Here is a 19,230-nt window from a genome sequence, read left to right as displayed (position 1 = left end):
CAAACAAGTGAGAAAGGCCTAATGTTGATTTTATTATTAACTGCCACTTACACAATTTGTTCAATATGAGCACGGAGACATTGAAAGAGGTGCCACATCTGTAAAATGACGCGATCGACAGTTGTTCGTATCAATTACAGTGGAATCTGAGCAATGTGTTCCTGTATACTGGCCTTCAGATCGGGTAGATACAAAACGTGTCCCCGGCAAACGCATTCTTTCATCAGACATCCCCACAGCCAAAAGGCACTCTGATTCAGACCAGGTGGTCTCGCAGGCCAAACATTTGGCAAACTTCTGGGGATAACACATTTCGGAAGGCTGCATTAAGCAGATCATGAGTGACACAAGGTGTTGCCCTACCTTGCACGAAAACAAGTGCACTCTTCCAAAGCTCAAAGTACGTGCCGTACAAGGAGGTCTCAATAATGTGCAGATGTCACAGACCACATGACAGGCCCTCTAGCTGTATTCTCTTCAAAGAAGAATGGACTGAGAATAAAGATGCTCGTGAATCCACATCACACAGTTGCATACGGCAAGTTCAACGACTCTTCGTGTGCAATATGCAGTTCAACAGTACCCCAAATTCAGATGTTCTGTGTATTCACTGCACCCTGGAGTGTAAAATGCACCTCGTCGCTCCACAGAACGAAGTGCCGTCAACTTCCTTCGGTGCCAAAAAACAAGAGTAAACTCCGAACACCAATGCAGATCATGACGTTTCAGTTGCTGCACCATCTGGATCTTGTACGGGCAGAGTGTGAAACAGATTGCAAAACTTTTTGTAACGATGACAGCGGGACAGACAGTTCTCATTACACTGCACAAGCACTATCTGGGGCATGTGCTACAGCAACAGCATCCTAATCAACAACCACCACTAGTATAGGATGCCTTCCTCTTCCAGGTGGCAACCTCACCCATATTTTCGAATTTCATAATCATTTTCTTTAAAACTTTTAATGACATTGTGCCTCACCTCATACCTTTCAGTCAGTGATACTCTCTCAATGCAGAACATCAATTGCTGCCTTTCACATAAAACAGTTTTACTAACAGTGCCACGGTCTCTCTTCTCGGCGGTCATACTGTTCGTCCACATTACAGCTCATCAAATGAGGCACTGGATGTCAAACAGCCATACAAACAATATACAGCACCAGATTTTCACCTGGAGGCCAAAAACAGAAGTATTTTTTTCCCGTATTAATAAATTAGAATATCTACCAACTTTCATTGACATACAATAATTACAGTCCATACTGGACTTTTGTGAGTAGCTATAATTAGAACCACCCAGTACTCGCTCCAATTAAAACCTGGAGATGTAAACTATTGGCAGAACTCCATTACTGCAGAATACCCTCTTGCCCGTGCTGCACTGCTTCTTATTTCCAGTTTACTGTTTGGCCTCGAATTATTTATTTTCCGAGATATCAACATACCTGCAAGTTGATACTTTCGGACTCCAAATTTTGACATAAGTGCTTTGTTAACCTCATTTCTGCTTCTGCTCATTACTTCCACCTCTCTTCAGTTTGATCTCTGTCCACATTCTGTACCCACTGGACCAACTCACTCCACAGCAAGCAGCCTCGGGGCCCAAAATTATGCCACAGAACTCCGTCTCACCCGGTCGTGTGTTCCTCCGAGACGGGTAGAGTCGGCCGTCGCTTTCCTCCAGTGGCAGTGGTATCGGGTCTGACTTCGTGGGCTACCCAGTGCCGAGGCCGCGATGGCCTCAGACGAGCCGCTGCCACCACCCGACACTCCCCCGTGCCGGGCGTCACGCTGGCCGACGGATCTGCCGGAGAGCTCGGCGGTCGGAGACCAGGATACTGAGGGCTTCGACTCTGTGTACAGTCAGAAACAAATAGTAAGGAGGGACAGTTATTTTCCTTTTTCAGAAACTGTAAGTGAAGTTGCTAATGCATTACTCATTAATTTGCAGTCCATTTACTTACATCGTCTACATTTTGAGAAATGCCATTTAAGATATTCTGCATATAGTACACGAATTTCCCACCACAGCATTACAGGTAATGTTAATTAGTTCTGTTAGTTTCTTAAATCTGTCATGTTGCATTCATTGCTGATCTTGTAATAAAAGGGAATTAAGGAACATTTTAAATATCCTCACCATAGCTACAAATATGGTGCAATGGCAGGCTTTAAATACCCAGAAATGTAAAATTGTGCTGCTTACAAATCACTCATGCAACCCATTCTGGCATATTGCTCAAGTGTGTGGGACCCACACAATACAGGTCTAGCAGGAGGTATTGAACGTATACAGAGAATGGAAGTACAAATGGTCTCAGGTCGGTCTGACCCACGCTAGAGTGTCACCGAGATGTCGAAACAACTGAACTTGCAGACATCTAAAGATTACATGGAAACTACCCCAAAATAGTCTACGGACAAAAGTTTAAAGAACTGACTTTAAATAATGACTCTAGGAATATACTTCAACCCCCTACATATCACTCCTACAGAGATTCTGAGAATACAAAAAAATTACAGCAGGCACACAGGCATTCAAACAATCATTCTTCCTGTGCTCCAGATGTAAATCGAAGGGGAAATCCTAATAACTGGAACAATGGGATGTACCCTCTGCCATGCATTTCACAGTGGGTTGCAGAGTATTAATGTAGTTTTTTTTTTTTTTTTTTTTTTTTTGTGGTTTTAGGGCGCACAACTACAATGGTCATTAGCGCCCTGACTAATTTAGGAATGTACCGCGAGGCACAAGGTTAAAACACCAACTAATAGGGACAACACTATGAAATACGTATTAACAGACATAGGATTAAAAAACTACAGCATAATCAAACGTCCTTAGACAGGTGTGTCAAGTTGATAAAACGAAGAACGCGAGCAGCAGCTCCTGGGTCATCTGCTAAAATGGCATCCAGAGTACATGGCAGGCCAAGATCAAGACGCAGCGTAGTAAAATCCGGACAGGATGTTAAAATGTGGCGGACCGTCAGCAATTACCCACATGAACAGAGCGGCGCCTGCACTGCCGTCAGAAGATGGCGATGGCTGAACTGGCAGTGTCCAATTCTTAGCCGGGCCAAAACGACCTCCTCCCGCCGAGGACATGAGGAGGACGTCCAAGCTACGGGAAGAGGTTTCGAGGAACGAAGCTTGTTGTCCCTAAGTGCAGCCCAATCGGCATGCCACAGCGATAAAATGCGCCGACAAATGATCGTGCTACAATCTGATGAAGGGACACAACAAGAAGCCGTCCGAGGCTGGAGGACCGCTGCCTTGGCCGCGGCATCTGCAGTTTCGTTCCCAGGGATACCGACATGGCCAGGAACCCACATAAAGCTAACTGGAGACCCGTCGTCCACCAGCTGCTGAAGAGAGCGTTGGATCCGGTGCACGAAAGGGTGAACCGGATACGGATCACTGAGGCTCTGGATGGCGCTCAGAGAATCGGAGCAGATGACATAAGCAGACGTAAAGAACAGCCTGATAGAGGGCAAAGAGCTCAGCTGTGAAGACCGAGCAATGGCCACGTAGCCGGTATTTGAAACTTTGTGCACCGACAATAAAAGAACACCCGACCCCGTCATTGGTCTTAGAGCCATCCGTATAAATGAAGGTCATATTAATGAACTTCGAACGAAGTTCGACAAAACGGGAGTGGTATACTGAACCGGGGGTAACCTCCTTTGGGAGCGAGCGGAGGTCAAGGTGAACGCGAACCTGAGCCTGGAGCCAAGGTGGCGTGTGGCTCTCGCCCACTCTAAAGGTTACAGGGAGTGAAAAATCAAGGTGTTGAAGGACGCGACGAAAGCGAACTCCAGGGGGTAGCAGGGCAGAGACATACAACCCGTACTGACGGTCAAGAGAGTCGTCAAAAAAGGAACGATACGATGGGTGGTCGGACATTGACAGAAGCCGACAGGCGTAACGACAAAGCAGCATACCGCACCGGTAGGTGAGTGGCAATTCACCGGCTTCAGCATGAAGACTCTCGACGGGAATAGTATAAAACGCTCCGATCGCAAGCCGTAAACCCCCCAGATTTAGATGTCCTCATTTGACGACAGATGCAAGTTTTATTTGTACAACAATAAATTCTGAATTTGTGCATCCCTGAATGAGACAGCAACAATGGAAATGTTTGCTGAAAGTGGACAAAAGAGATGTAGTCTCAAAGATAACTCCAATCCATCAGAACTGTCTGTTGAAGTTAGGCGTATTTGGTTTTGCTTTTCAACAATGGCTAAATAGTTGCTTTTGCTTTCACACAATGGACAAATTCCTTAATTATTTATGAAATTATAATATAATCTTCTACTTTTATAAGGGACATTTATTTGTTAAGTTTATATTTTTTTTTCAAGAATATGGGATTAAATTTATTATAAGAAAGAATGAGATGATTATCACATAAAGAAAGAAGGAGAGAGGAACAACTGGAACAACAACTGGTGAGGAACGATTGAGGAGAGTGGAGTTTCAAGTACCTAGGAAGCCCGATACAGGAAGATAGAAAAAATGGCAGAGCAATAAATGAGCGGGGGAGAAAAGCAGAAGCATTTCGGAAGAGTGTCAGAAGCCTCATATGGAGCAGTAAAAAGGTTATTACTGGTCATACTACATCCCAGTCCTGACATATGCATCAGAAACCTATGAAAGGAAGAGAGAAAAGCAAAGTATAAGCTAGTGAGACGAAATTCTTGAGAAACAGTATTGGAGTGACAGAGATAGAGAGGTTAAGAAATGAGATGATCAGAGAGTTAATGAAGGTGGAACCATCACAGGAGAGACAGACAAATCAAGGTTGAGATGGTATGGACACATTAAGGGAATGGAGGAGAAGAGGATACCCAGGAGGATACATGAGATGAAACTGGAAGGAAAGAGAGACAGATGGCTCAAAAGAGTAGAGGAGTGCGCCCCGAAGAAAGGAAAGGACTGGACCGAGGTGAAGACGAAGAGATGGTGGCAAGATGGAAGACGATGGAGAGGCCTATGTTCCACACAGTGGTCCAACTAACACATTCGTATTTCTTTACGTACTACATGAGTATGTAATAAAAAATGGGGTTCCTATTTTTTAAAAATTCAGTTGATATCCATTTGACCTATGGCAGCGCCATCTAGCGGGCCAACCATAGCGCCATCTGGTTTCCACCTTCAAGCTAGACGAGTTTCATTCTTTGTAATTTTATCGTTTGATGCTTATTTTGTGAGATATTTGGCCCGGTCACTATCAATGGACCATGCTGTGTAGATCTCCCTGTTTGTTTTAATAGTCCTTTGTACTCTGGTAATCAATGTTACCACAGCCGCATCACGGTCACTGATACCAGTTTCGATGTGGGCATCCTCATAGAGGTAAGGTCTATTTGTTGCTGTTAGATTCAATATAATTCCGTCATGAGTGAGGTCCCTTACTATCTGTTCCAGGTAGTTTTCAGAGAAGGCATTTAGTAAAATTTCACAGGATATCTTATTGTGCTCACCACCAAGTGATACTGTAATTTTCCCAATCGATTATTTTATGATGAAGGTCTCCACCACTGATTACAGTATGGTTAGGGAACTTAGTCAATTGAGTTTTTCTCTAAAGTTTTTGGTTACACCAGGTGAGTCTAGTGGGCGATAGAAGGATCCGCCTATGATTTTATGCCCACACAATCTCACATGTAAATTCAGTTTCGACGTCAGTGGATTTGAGTTTCTTGTCTACTGCGACAAATACACCACCTCCATTTCCCATTTTCCTATCCTTATGATGTGCACTTAAATTTTCCCCAGAAATCTAACTGCTATCAATTACATATTTCAACCAACTTTCTGTACCTAGTATGCACTGCTTTTCAGGTGCACTTCGAACTCTGGCACTTTGTTGCAAATGCTGTGCCAGTTAAGCATTAGGACTTTGAGACACCCATCTGTTGGAGGCATTTCTTTCTATCTTACACTGATATGTGTGGGTTTCCTGCATCTACAGTTAGCTGGACTGGTTGGAGAGTTGCCTAATCTAAGAAACCCTCGTGTGCACCCCACACGCAGTCAGCTATGTGAGTAGCAGACTCTAACATGTAGTGCACACCTGCCTCATTTACGGAGACCCTGCAGTTCACAATCCTGCGGCACAAGTCCGGGAAGTAGCAGCCCAGCTTGTCACAGAACCTTCAGAGTCTCTGCATCTGTCCTACCACTCGACCCAGAACCAAAGGGCCACAATCAGTTCTGGAGACAATGCTGCAAATTGTGAGCTTCACTGAAACCCCATGCATAAGGCTAGTCTTCTCAACCATCTCTGCCAGTTGCCGCAACGACCCAACTGTAACCTCGGAGACCACACGACAGGCACCATTTGTTCCAATGTGCACCACAATCTGTAGTTGGTTGCATCCTGTTCCCTCAATGGCTGCTGACATAGTCTCTTCAACATGTTGGACAAGGCCCCAGGCATACACCTGGTGTCCCTTCCTGTCCCTTACTGCCTTCTCCCTAAGGGGTACCATCATTTGCCATTCATTTGAACTGCTGACGACTAATAGACACCTGCCCTTTTGGGTCTGTCTCCTCTTGACACTGGACAAAACAGGTTTCCCCAAAACAGGTGAAGTGAGTCGCATAGGTTCAGTTTCAGTTTATGTGAAAGACAGCACTTTAAACTTGTTGTTTAGGTGTATCAGTGCAACACCCTGAGTCGTTCCTCCTGGTCCCCATCCACACTTTACAGGACACATTGCTCGACTACTGACAGGCCACTCACAGTCAAGTGGATGGGTAATGACAGATCCAGTACTTTCTGCACAGGAGACAGGGCCCACACGAGAGGATAGTACTCGAGGTACCTATGGTACCGGAGTAACAGATACACGACTCGGGAGCTATTCCAACACACCGATTCACATCAGCTGCCAACTGTTTGACAATAGTCTGGTGGACTTCCAGTTGCTTCGTGTGTGTGTGTGTGTGTGTGTGTGTGTGTGTGTGTGTGTGTGTGTGTGTGTGTGTGTTTTAAACACAGAGACACATATCTGTGCAGAGTCTCTCTTCATAAGAAAATTTGCTGTGATCCCTTTAACCACTGTAAACAATCTGTTTCATCTGGACTGCATGAAGTTAGTTTAGAAAATTTTAAAATTGGAGGATTTAGCATTGTTCCTTGGCAGAAAAAAATGTGCCCAACCTGAACCAAACTTACGAGTGAAAAACAACCAAGCAACGACTCAGTCAGTAATATAAATGTGAAGACTTCCTAAAAATCTATGCTCAAAGCTGGCTGGAAGTATCTCCTGCGAAGCTGCAGTCTGTTGCTTGGCATAGTCTGTATGCAGCAGCCAAATGCAAATTGAATCAGCATTCATTAAAAACTAAAATTTTACACGTATATCAAATCTAGATGGTTACTGATGCAAGTAATAACCCTGGCAGTATTTTAACAATGCTTCAATAACAAGATAAACATAATGAAAAATGGGATTATAGACGCATCTGATTCCATCCGTCAGTTTTGACCAATGACGTCATCAATATGGCGGAAATGACCATTCTCAGCACCTCCATCTCAGCATCCTATGATGTCACTATATAAATACGAAAACAAACACAAAACTAAATACAAATAAGACACTAAAATCTCCCTCCAAAAATATAATCAAACTAATGGGACAAATGAGGGAAATTGGTGGGTTTTAGGGTGGGGAAAAGCTAAATATAAACATATAAAAATGCACACTACGATCCCAACCCACAAAAAACGACATCAAAAAAGACGAAAAACAACACAAAATTCCACTACACTTACAAAATCCACAGGAATCGATCACTTCCGTTCACCTACATAGCTCAACCGCAATTGTCGATACCACAAAATAAAAACCTTCGGCTACAAAAATTATAATTGGACCACAACTAAGGATACCACAAAACCAACACCTAAAACAACAAAAATTGGAATCAGACACCTCCCTTGACCTATCTAGGTCAACCACAGGTGATGGTACCAAAACACATACAGCTACGATAACACATTGGAATCAAACATTTCCCTTGAACTATATACGTCAACAACAGCTAACTATACCAAAACACATACAGCTACGATGACCAAAATTGGTATCTGACACTTACCTTAACCTACATAGGTCAACCACAGCTGACGATACCAAAACACATACATCTACAATGACAAAAATTTGAATCGGACACTTCCCTTAACCCATAAGGTCAGCTGATGATACCAAAAACCAAACACTTACAACTGTGTTAAACAAAACCAAACGCACAACACATGAAAACACTCACAAAACATCACAACTTGTGAACAACAGACACAAAAAGTGACTACTTACCACAAAAATTCTGGTGCTACACACTTTGTTAGTCACCCCAAACAAACACACACACACACACACACACACACACACACACACACACACACACACACAAATATAAACTAAAACAACCCAAAAAAGCTCCCAAACCAACCACAATCTACCAACCCCAGAACCACCCCGAAAGAAAAAAAAAAGAAAAAAAAGTCCTTCAATAAATAAAAACCACAAAGTAAATGAAACTCAATCACACATTACAACTCAAAAACAACAGCAGCAAAACAGATCCTCTGCAACATAATCATAAAACAACCCGCCCCCACCCAAGCTATCTAAATCTACAACCATAACCCACAACCAGCCATCATACCCCCCCCCCCCCCCCACACACACACACACACTAATATAAATGCCCTTCAACAAACCACCCTTGGTCTGTACATCTTACTAGCTGCCCTCAAAAAAATGCGAAAAATACACTACTCCCCAGAGACGCACCTCTGCCAGCAGTACCCATTAAATGAGATTGCAGGTTAGAAGAGTGCCTCTTCCCCCTCCCTATGACGATTTAACCACCCGCCAAAACCCATCTATTGTATTGGTACATACACTAGGTACATAATTTTTTAACTCTAAACTTATGGTTTACAATTAAATGATCAGAACCCCTCTTCCCTAACTGCCTACATGGCGAAAAAGCATCCGACACTACAGTACTCCCCTCCTCTAGCTACTCTTCAATTAAGCCCAACAATTCCCTCTTAGTATTCCCCTCCAAAATCCTGAAAACACAATCCGCATAACCGCCCCCCCCCCCCCCCAAAATAACGGCCCTTCACACCCATAAGCAAACCTGACACTTACATTCATCTATCTCGACCACCACCCCGGCCCACTCCTATACTTCACATATTCCATACACATCTCCCTACAAAAGGAAAACCAATCTAAAACCGTCCTTGCACTCACTCCAGCCTCATGCAAGCAAAAACTGATACAGGACCTGTAACAAATATAGGAAGTCATCCAAACAATCTCCCTCGTGGCGATTTCTCGAACCAGGTACCACATCTGATGGAGCGCCAAACGTTACCCTTTCTACACCGCCACATATAACAGTCCCTGGACTGAGACGTCAATTCTCGCCAACCTCCACAATAAGAAGACATATACAAACACAATCAACTCACAGACTAAACTCCACACCGTAATGACATCACACACCACAACACCCTTATGTCGCAGGTCAATGTAGACGGTTGGGATCAGATGCCTCTGTTGACCCGGAAAGACTCTAAGATAAAATAAAACAGAAAATTTAACATGAAAATAGTCATGAAAAAATTCAGTTACCAACTGACTCTCCTACCACAAACCTTGTCCCAACAAAACATCAGTTCCACATTTCGAGCTTCTGAAAATTTGGTTAACAAGCAAGAACTCTTGTAATTGAGTAGGGTATTTTATCAATGCCTGGGCTGAAAAGAGGAATGGCATGACCACATCATACAGTGCAGACAGTAAAGAGTTTTTATTCAGAATTTGAAAATGTTTTCCCAAGAAAATAGTTAAACATAATTCCAAGAAAACATATAAAAAACCTTGGCTAACTAAAGGAATAAGAGTACCTTGCAACCGTAAAAGAGAACTGTATCTAACAGGAAGAGGGAGTGCTGACCCGGAAATTGTTCAATATTATAAAAACTATCGTGCGGTACTAAGAAAAGTTATTAAAAAGTCCAGAAGCATGTGTATCATGTCTGAGACCAGTAACTCTGATAATAAAATTAAAGCAATTTGGAATATTATTGAAAGGAAAGCAGGGCAACCAAGAGCACAGGAAGACTTTAGTGCCATAAAACTGAATGACAAGTGTACTAACAAACAATCAGAAATTGGAAATATTTTCAATAATCATTTTTTAAATGTTGTGGAGAAAATAGGATCTAGATCTTCACTAGAAGAGGCAAGGCTTCTAATAGAAGAGGCCATACCTGTGCAGTTTGAAACAACTGTATTTCCACCAACCTCTCCCTCTGAAATCAGTAAAATAATAAACTCACGGAAAAGTGAAAGCTCTTACAGAATTGATGGCATTTCCAGCAAAATACTTAAAGCTTGTTCCCCACAGATAAGTAGGATTCTCAGCCACATACGTAATAGCTCTTTGGAGCAGGGTGTTTTCCCCGATAGACTGAAATATGCCATTGTAAAACCATTGCATAAAAAGGGGGATACATCGGATATCAACAACTACCGCCCAATCTCTCTTCTGACAGCTCTATCAAAAATTTTTGAGAAAGTAATGTATTCAAGAGTAGCCTTCCATATTTGTAAAAATGGAGTACTAACAAAATGTCAGTTTGGTTTTCAGAAAGGCTTTTCAACAGAAAATGCTATATATGTTTTCACTGATCAAATATTAAATGCTCTGAATAACCGGACATCACCCATTGGTATTTTTTGTGATCTCTCAAAGGCCTTTGATTGTGTAAATCATGGAATTCTTTTAGATAAGCTAAATCATTATGGTTTGAGGGGGGCAGTGCACTAATGGTTTAATTCATACTTAACTGGAAGAATGCAGAAAGTTGAAATAAGTGGTTCATGTAATGTTAAAACAACAGCTGATTCCTCAAACTGGGGGGCTATCAAGTACAGGGTCCCACAGGGTTCGGTCTTAGGTCGTTTACTGTTCTTGATATACATTAATGACTTACCATTCCATATTGATGAAGATGCAAAGCTGGTTCTTTTTGCTGATGATACAAGTATAGTGATAACATCCAAAAACCAAGAACTAAGTGATGTAATTGTAAATGATATTTTTCACAAAATTATTAACTGGTTCTCAGCAAACGGACTCTCTTTAAATTTTGATAAAACACAGTATATACAGTTCCGTACAGTAAATGGTACAACTCCAGTAATAAATATAGACTTTGAACAGAAGTCTGTAGCTAAGGTAGAATTTTCAAAATTTTTAGGTGTGTCCATTGATGAGAGGTTAAACTGGAAGCAACATATTGATTGTCTGCTGAAACGTCTGAGTTCAGCTACGTATGCTATTAGGGTTATTGCAAATTTTGGTGATAAGAATCTCAGTAAATTAGCTTACTATGCCTACTTTCATTCACTGCTTTCGTATGGTATCATATTCTGGGGTAATTCATTGTTGAGTAGAAAAGTATTCATTGCTCAAAAATGGGTAATCAGAATAATTGATGGAGCCCACCCACGCTCATCCTGCAGATATCTATTTAAGGATCTAGGGATCCTCACAGTAACCTCACAGTATATGTATTCACTTATGAAATTTGTTGGTAACAATCCAACCCAGTTCAAAAGTAATAGCAGTGTGCATAGCTATAACACCAGGAAAAAGGATGATCTTCACTATGCAGGGTTAAATCTGACTTTGGCACAGAAGGGGGTAAATTATGCTGCCACAAAAGTCTTTGGTCACCTACCAAACAGCATCAAAAGCCTGACAGACAGTCAACCAACATTTAAAAATAAATTAAAAGAATTTCTAGATGACAACTCCTTCTACTCATTGGCTGAATTTTTAGATACAAATTAAGGGAGGGAAAAAAAAACTAAGTTAAACATTAGTGTCAAGCAATATTTTGTGTAATGTAATATCGTGTACAGACATCTTTCATTAACCTGACACGTTCCACATCATTACGAAGTGTCATATTCATGATCTATGGAACAAGTATTAATCTAATCTAATCTGATGAATGTTCAAGAATAATGCCAGGGGATAAAGAAAGTGAGAAGCGGCAAAAAGACATATGAATACAAGTGTTTTGCAATAATTTGGCTGAAATTTATTTTCTTTGTAAAAAGAAGTGTCCTGAATACAAAGTACGATTTTCAAAATTTGCTTCTCTTCAACCGAAACAGTGTATACTCACAGGATCACCAGGGACACACGGTATGTCGCTGCACTTACCATCAAAATATCAAATTGCTTTGACATTCCATTTCTATTAAAAATATACCAAGATCTAATTATAACAACATGTGATAAAAATAAGCGATCCTGTATGCTCCGTCTTTGCTATAAATGCCCCACCAGTGCTTTACTTCAGACACACCTAGGAAATCAAATAGAAGACTATAATCCTGATGAGATGGTTCAGTGTGGTTAGAAGGTATCAACTGGTAGAATGAATAAGTGCTCAAATCGCCACTCTGTCAGAATTCTGTTACACACTAAAAAAATTGAAAAACCTACTTCACACTCTTCCTTCTCAGCTACAGTCTGATTATTTGAAAACGAAGAAAGAAACACACGAAGGATCAGTGCTAATGTTAATGTTAATTTAAATTTTCTAGTTCAAGCTGAAGTATAGGGGTACCACAGGAATAATGATAGCTGCATTCTTCACACTAATGTTATATACTTCAAAATAGACAAACAGTTGCACCCAAAAAAGTATTTTCATTGATTCTGATCATCCAGAATATGATGCAGCTCTTGCGTATCGTTTCAGAAGACAGTAATGAATTTTCTAAATGTTGATTTTCTGAAACTCCCCTTACTTCTGCTAAATGTTTCACTGATGGATGTACTGCACAGTACAAAAATTGTAAGAATTTCAGAAATTCATGCTACCATGAGCACAATTTCATTGAAAAGTGTAGCTGGTCCTTTTCTGCAACTAGCCTGTGATGATATCGGTGACATTGTTAAAAGACTTGCCATAAAAAAGTTTGCAAACTTACAGCATCGCAGACACTTAAATTCTGCCATGAGAGCCTGCAAGACATTTCAGTTCTCTTTGTACAACATAGAAATGTTCTCTTTCCACACGTTGGAAGTGGAAAAACTGCCTCAAACATGATCTCTGCATCGCATTATACCACTGTCACCAACCAAGATTGGAGCAATAGGCTAAGTTGTGATACCAAGTTTAGTATCGTGCACGACTTCTCTGCACTTCTGCCACTAACGCCCGAATACTCAGTGCAGCCCAACAGCTATGTTGTATGAGCTTATGACTCTTCTTGGTATTTGGGGATTATTGAGAAACTGAATGATGAATGAGGAGATCTTACATTAAGATTTAAGCATCCTCTTTGGCCCTCCCCATCCTCCTATTGGGCCTGATAATGTTGTTTGTTATGTCCCAATCCATCATATTCTATGTGAAGTTGATATCATCATAGCAATATCCCATACTTAATTCTCAAAGCCAAGAATCTTGAAGGTTGGTAGTAGTAAAGGTGTTCACATAAAAAATTATTAGATGTGAATCTTTATGTCTTGTCACATGTGTGCTTCCAGATGAGTACAGATTGCAACATCAGACTTTAGTGTAGTGTGGGTATAGTATTTTAAGGAACTGTTCAAATACTGTAAGCAAAACTCTAGGTATCACTGTGTTGAGGTAATTCAGTTAAGACACACAAGCTACCATTGTAAAAAAATTAGTGCTCGTATGTTATGTGATGAGTAGTCCTACATTTTATAGTTTGCAGGTTTATTTTCTTCTGTAATTTTTGTTGCATTTGTATATTTTTATGCTCACTTATATTTCTTGAGTAATCAACAGTATTTCTCTAAATAATGTAGTGAAAATTTTAATAGATGAATGGAAACTTTCTCCAAAATGACTTTTTGTGAGTGTGATCCATTTCTCAAAGCTGACATTTTGCAATGAAACTTTACTGTTTGTAGATTACTGTCTTTTTTTCTTAATGATTTTCAGAAGAAGGCAAGTCTCCATTTTTTAATTTAACAAAAAAATAACATTTATCTACCAAATTTTATATGGCCAAGTACTTCATGATTTTATAAATGGGAATATTCCATCTAAAGTACGACACACCTACAATATTTAAAAGTTAAAAATTTTGTAGTTTTTATATAGTCTAGACTTTTTACTGTATGGCAACAATTGCTTGTCACCCATTATTGCTTTCCAACCATAATTTGTAGCCATTTTTATAATGCCACATGTTTTCATATGATGAGAGGGAATTACAGAAGTGCCTGATTCCACTCATCTCCTTGGACCCATGACACCATCAATATGGTGGAAACAGCTATTCTAAGTGTCTCCAATATTGCACCTACAACGTCACTACATATACATGGCAACAAACACAAAATTACATATAAATAAGACAATAACATCTCCCTCCAAAAATACAATCAAACTACGGGAAACTGGGGGTAAAGGGTGAGGACTATATATATATATATATATATATTAAAAACAAAGATTCCAAGACTTACCAAGCGGGAAAGCGCCGGCAGACAGGCACATGAACAAAACACACAAACACACACACAGAATTACGGGCTTTCGCAACTGGCAGTTGCTTCGTCAGGAAAGAGGGAAGGAGAGGGAAAAATGAAAGGATGTGGGTTTTAAGGGAGAGGGTAAGGAGTCATTCCAATCCCGGGAGCGGAAAGACTTCCCTTAGGGGAAAAAAAAAGGACAGGTGTACACTCGCACACACACACACACACACACACACACATATCCATCCACACATACACAGACACAAGCAGACATCATATATATATATATATATATATTAAAAATAAAGATTCCAAGACTTACCAAGCGGGAAAGCGCCGGCAGACAGGCACATGAACAAAACACACAAACACACACACAGAATTACGAGCTTTCGCAACTGGCAGTTGCTTCGAGTTGCGAAAGCTCGTAATTCTGTGTGTGTGTTTGTGTGTTTTGTTCATGTGCCTGTCTGCCGGCGCTTTCCCGCTTGGTAAGTCTTGGAATCTTTATTTTTAATATATTTTTCCCATGTGGAAGTTTCTTTCTGTTTTATATATATATATATATATATATATATATATATATATAAAGATTCCAAGACTTACCAAGCGGGAAAGCGCCGGCAGACAGGCACATGAACAAAACACACAAACACACACACAGAATTACAAGCTTTCGCAACTGGCAGTTGCTTCGTCAGGAAGGAAGGAAGGAGAGGGAAAAATGAAAGGGTGTGGGTTTTAAGGGAGAGGGTAAGGAGTCATTCCAATCCCGGGAGCGGAAAGACTTCCCTTAGGGGAAAAAAAGGACAGGTGTACACTCACACACACACACACACACACACACACACACACACACACATATCCATCCGCACATACACAGACACAAGCAGACATATTTAAAGGCAAAGAGTTAAGGGCAGAGATGTCAGTCGAGGCGGAAGTACAGAGGCAAAGAAGTTGTTGAAAGACAGGTGAGGTATGAGCGGCGGCAACTTGAAATTAGCGGAGGTTGAGGCCTGGCGGATATCGAGAAGAGAGGATATACTGAAGGGCGAGTTCCCATCTCCGGAGTTCGGATAGGTTGGTGTTGGTGGGAAGTATCCAGATAACTCGGACGGTGTAACACTGTGCCAAGATGTGCTGGCCGTGCATCAAGGCATGTTTAGCCACAGGGTGATCCTCATTACCAACAAACACTGTCTGCCTGTGTCCATTCATGCGAATGGACAGTTTGTTGCTGGTCATTCCCACATAGAAAGCATCACAGTGCAAGCAGGTCAGTTGGTAAATCACGTGGGTGCTTTCACATGTGGCTCTCCCTTTGATTGTGTACACCTTCCGGGTTACAGGACTGGAGTAGGTGGTGGTGGGAGGGTGCATAGGACAGGTTTTACACCGGGGGCGGTTGCAAGGGTAGGAGCCAGAGGGTAGGGGAGGTGGTTTGGGGATTTCATAGGGATGAACCAAGAGGTTACGAAGGTTATTTTTTTATATATATATATATATATATATATATATATATATATATATAATAAATTAAAAAAAAAAAACACTACGATCCCACACACTCAAAAAGAAAAAAAATTACAACATTCCGCTACACCAACAAAAATCTGCAGGGATCGGACATTTACCTTGACCTGATGAGACTGTGAATTATTGGAGATTTTGGGCCTTCATTTCAACTAATTGGCAGGTAGGAACTAGCATATCAATATTTATATGACTGTTACATACCCCAATGTATTGCATAAAGAGTATAAAACTGAAGTAAGTAAATTATAGGTTAGGGTAAATAACATAATACAACAGCATGAATTTTTGTGTAACACGAGTCACTTTCATGTAATTAAATTTTTATACCAAGAGAGATATTAGAGATAAAGTTATCTTGTTCAGTAATTTACTTCTTCTATTAAAATTTCCCAATTTCAACCAATATTGTAAAAAACAGAAAATTAAATGTGTAATATGATTCACATAATCTGAGTCACTGTTGTATTATTTTAAGGTTAGAAGAATAAGATACCCTTTGTAGCAGCACAAAGACAGAGCAGGAGGAGGCAAAAGTTTAAGAGTGAAGGAAAATGTGAATTTAAGAAGCAGCATCTGAAAGAAGATAGAAAAAGCCAGCAGTAGCAGAAACAAAAGTTTCTACCATTGAATCAACATAGGCAAGGACTGTTATTACAAGAAAGAAGAGCTAAAAGTGGGGAGAGAGTTAAGGTGCAAGATAAGTAACCCAGTTTGTCACCATATAAATCACATAGTGCTCTGGATAAAGCCATGGCATGAGTGCCACAATTGCTTACATTAGCAACGTACAATCAACTATAACTGACAATATGAAGGTAGTTTCAATCTGGTCAGGTGGACCTACCTCACAAATTAAAAACAAATATGTTCCCTAGTTAGTAAAGTGAATTCCAGGCTGATTCCATTGATAATGCCATGGTTGACTTCCTGCCCATCCTAATATAATCCTATCCTACTACGTACAAGTTTTATATATGTAGCCTATATATTATTTCAGTAATGAATCTGACATATCCTATACTGTTGGATGAAATTGTCTAAGGATGAATAAGTAAATGAAAATCCGCACAGCAACAAAAGGCTGTGAGAAGATAGTGCAATGGTAGTAAAGGAAGTGACAGAAAAACATATCTCTGGCGGGAGGGGGAGGAGAGAGGAAGTACACAGCGCAGTCAAATCAATTTTACATTCACTGCCCATTTCATGTCTCAGGGTATGTTGTACTGTTTAGTAGCCACACTTTGCAACATATGGAAATATATAACGTAGCTATGGTTGGCGACAGGTGGAGATATCTAATGTCAGTCAGAAGTAATCTTACACCAATTCATCTGTTCCAAGAAATGAGCTATGTTATATTTTATGCATTCAATACAATGTAAATGTTTTTATAAGGCAAGAACCTGAGGGTTCAACTTACATTTGTGCAATTTTAAGTAAAATTTAAATGATTTATAAATTGATATATGAATAAGACCTAGTGAAATATGCAAAACGGGTGCTGTACTAGGTAATTAACATGAAATCTTTTTGAATGTAATCAATAACTATCTTATATCCTATGGGAGAAGTGTATCATCAAAAAGAATAGTAGGGTGTGTAAACAATCAGAGCCCCACTGTGTGCATGTGATTGGTTAAAAAAATGGCTTACTGTAAAACTTTTACATTATCTTCTAATTACTGCAGATTTCTGTTGAATTTTCTAATCAGTTGTACTTCTATAATCACGCAAACAAAAAATTTGAGAATCCTTAATTTACTGCCAGTAAAAAAAGGTCCCTAGCGTCCTAATAGCCTATATATCCACAGCACTTGTTTGCTTCATTTGGAATAACAAATAAATGCCAATGGTGTAGTACCAGAGCACTGTAACATTTCTACAATCATAGTTGTAGTCATTTGCTTTAAAAGTTAAAGTGAAGCTACATCTGTTGCGCCACTGCTGAAATGAGTAGGCCAATTTATATGTTCTCTAACAACAGCAGAAAACCAGGGCCCCCAGCTAACTAGTATCCTATTCCAGAAATCATATTGACAATACATGCCATGTTGTAGAACGTGTCAGCTGAACAAACAAAAAATAATTCAAAGAGCATTATAGGCTACACGTCTGTGCAGATTGGAACCACTTACTAAAAGTTTTTCCAATTACATTAAAAATGACGTTGAAAACACGCAGTCTATCAGACGGAATCTGCTCATACCCATTCTCACACGTACTGTTCTGCACTCTATGATGATTTGTGGGTTGGGACGCTAAACAGCATGAAGGATCCCACTCACCGCAAGTTAAGAAAACAGCCAGCAACATGGAATTTGAAGACGCAGTGTTGACTTCATGTTATCTCCTCGCATAATCAATCAAGTGTAAACATGTACATAATCTTCGGAGAAACTAATGCCTTGCTTCATGTTTCGTTCAACACACTTTTTATTAGCACTTTACACAGGAGCACTTATCACGAAGTGTTTAGATCTATGGGAGAAATCATCATATGCAATAAAAGTTAGCAGGCACAGATGCAACTGCGTCGGGCCCGTTCCCCGTTTCTGTGGTTTTATTTTCTTCTTTTTTTTTCAGCTTTCCACTGAAGTCTTTATCAGTTACCGGGACACACACGTCAAACGGCGACGGGCGCTTAACAAAACTTACGACTGAAGAAGTGTATGATTTGTCACCCAAAATCGCTTCAACAGACCGTAGGAACCATAATCTGATTAAGAGGATGAGGACCAAATCAATACAAAAATTAAAAAAATTCACAGCTGTTGCCAGCCGAACTGAACGCCATATTGATTTATAAGTTTGTATGCTGCTACGTTGGCAGCGATATTCATGAAAACAGTTGCCGAACGAATCAATAGTCAAATCGCGCGAGTATTGACAATTTAAATTATGCACAAAGCAATAAGACATAACAGTGCCTCAACAGGAATCTCCGATAAGCATGGTTCGCTCTGAGTGACGTAGTCAGTCCATGGCATCAGTAACGTCATTCATGCTGCAAATCACCACTGCTGGGAAAGCTAAGTTACTATGCGCTAAGGTATTCGTAAACAAGTTATATACTCTGCTTGCTGCGTTTGCGGAATGTAAAAATTT

General features: G+C 40.4%; 1 protein-coding gene across 1 annotated transcript in view; it reads right to left on the bottom strand.

Annotated features, from left to right (window-relative positions):
- Window positions 1–18,919, bottom strand: part of LOC126295269 (uncharacterized) — a 254,583-nt gene extending 235,664 nt beyond the window's left edge. The window contains exons 1-2 of the mRNA XM_049987697.1: window positions 18,411–18,919; window positions 1,636–1,856 (exon numbers count right to left, since the gene is read on the bottom strand). The gene's annotated coding sequence lies outside the window, so the exon portion shown is untranslated. The remainder of the gene's footprint in view (window positions 1–1,635; window positions 1,857–18,410) is intronic.
- Window positions 18,920–19,230: the final 311 nt, after the last annotated feature.

The sequence above is a fragment of the Schistocerca gregaria genome, chromosome 11 (assembly GCF_023897955.1).
Source record: "Schistocerca gregaria isolate iqSchGreg1 chromosome 11, iqSchGreg1.2, whole genome shotgun sequence".
Lineage (NCBI taxonomy): Eukaryota > Metazoa > Arthropoda > Insecta > Orthoptera > Acrididae > Schistocerca > Schistocerca gregaria.
Note: the sequence above shows the minus strand (reverse complement) of the source record. Positions and strands in the feature narration are given on the sequence as shown.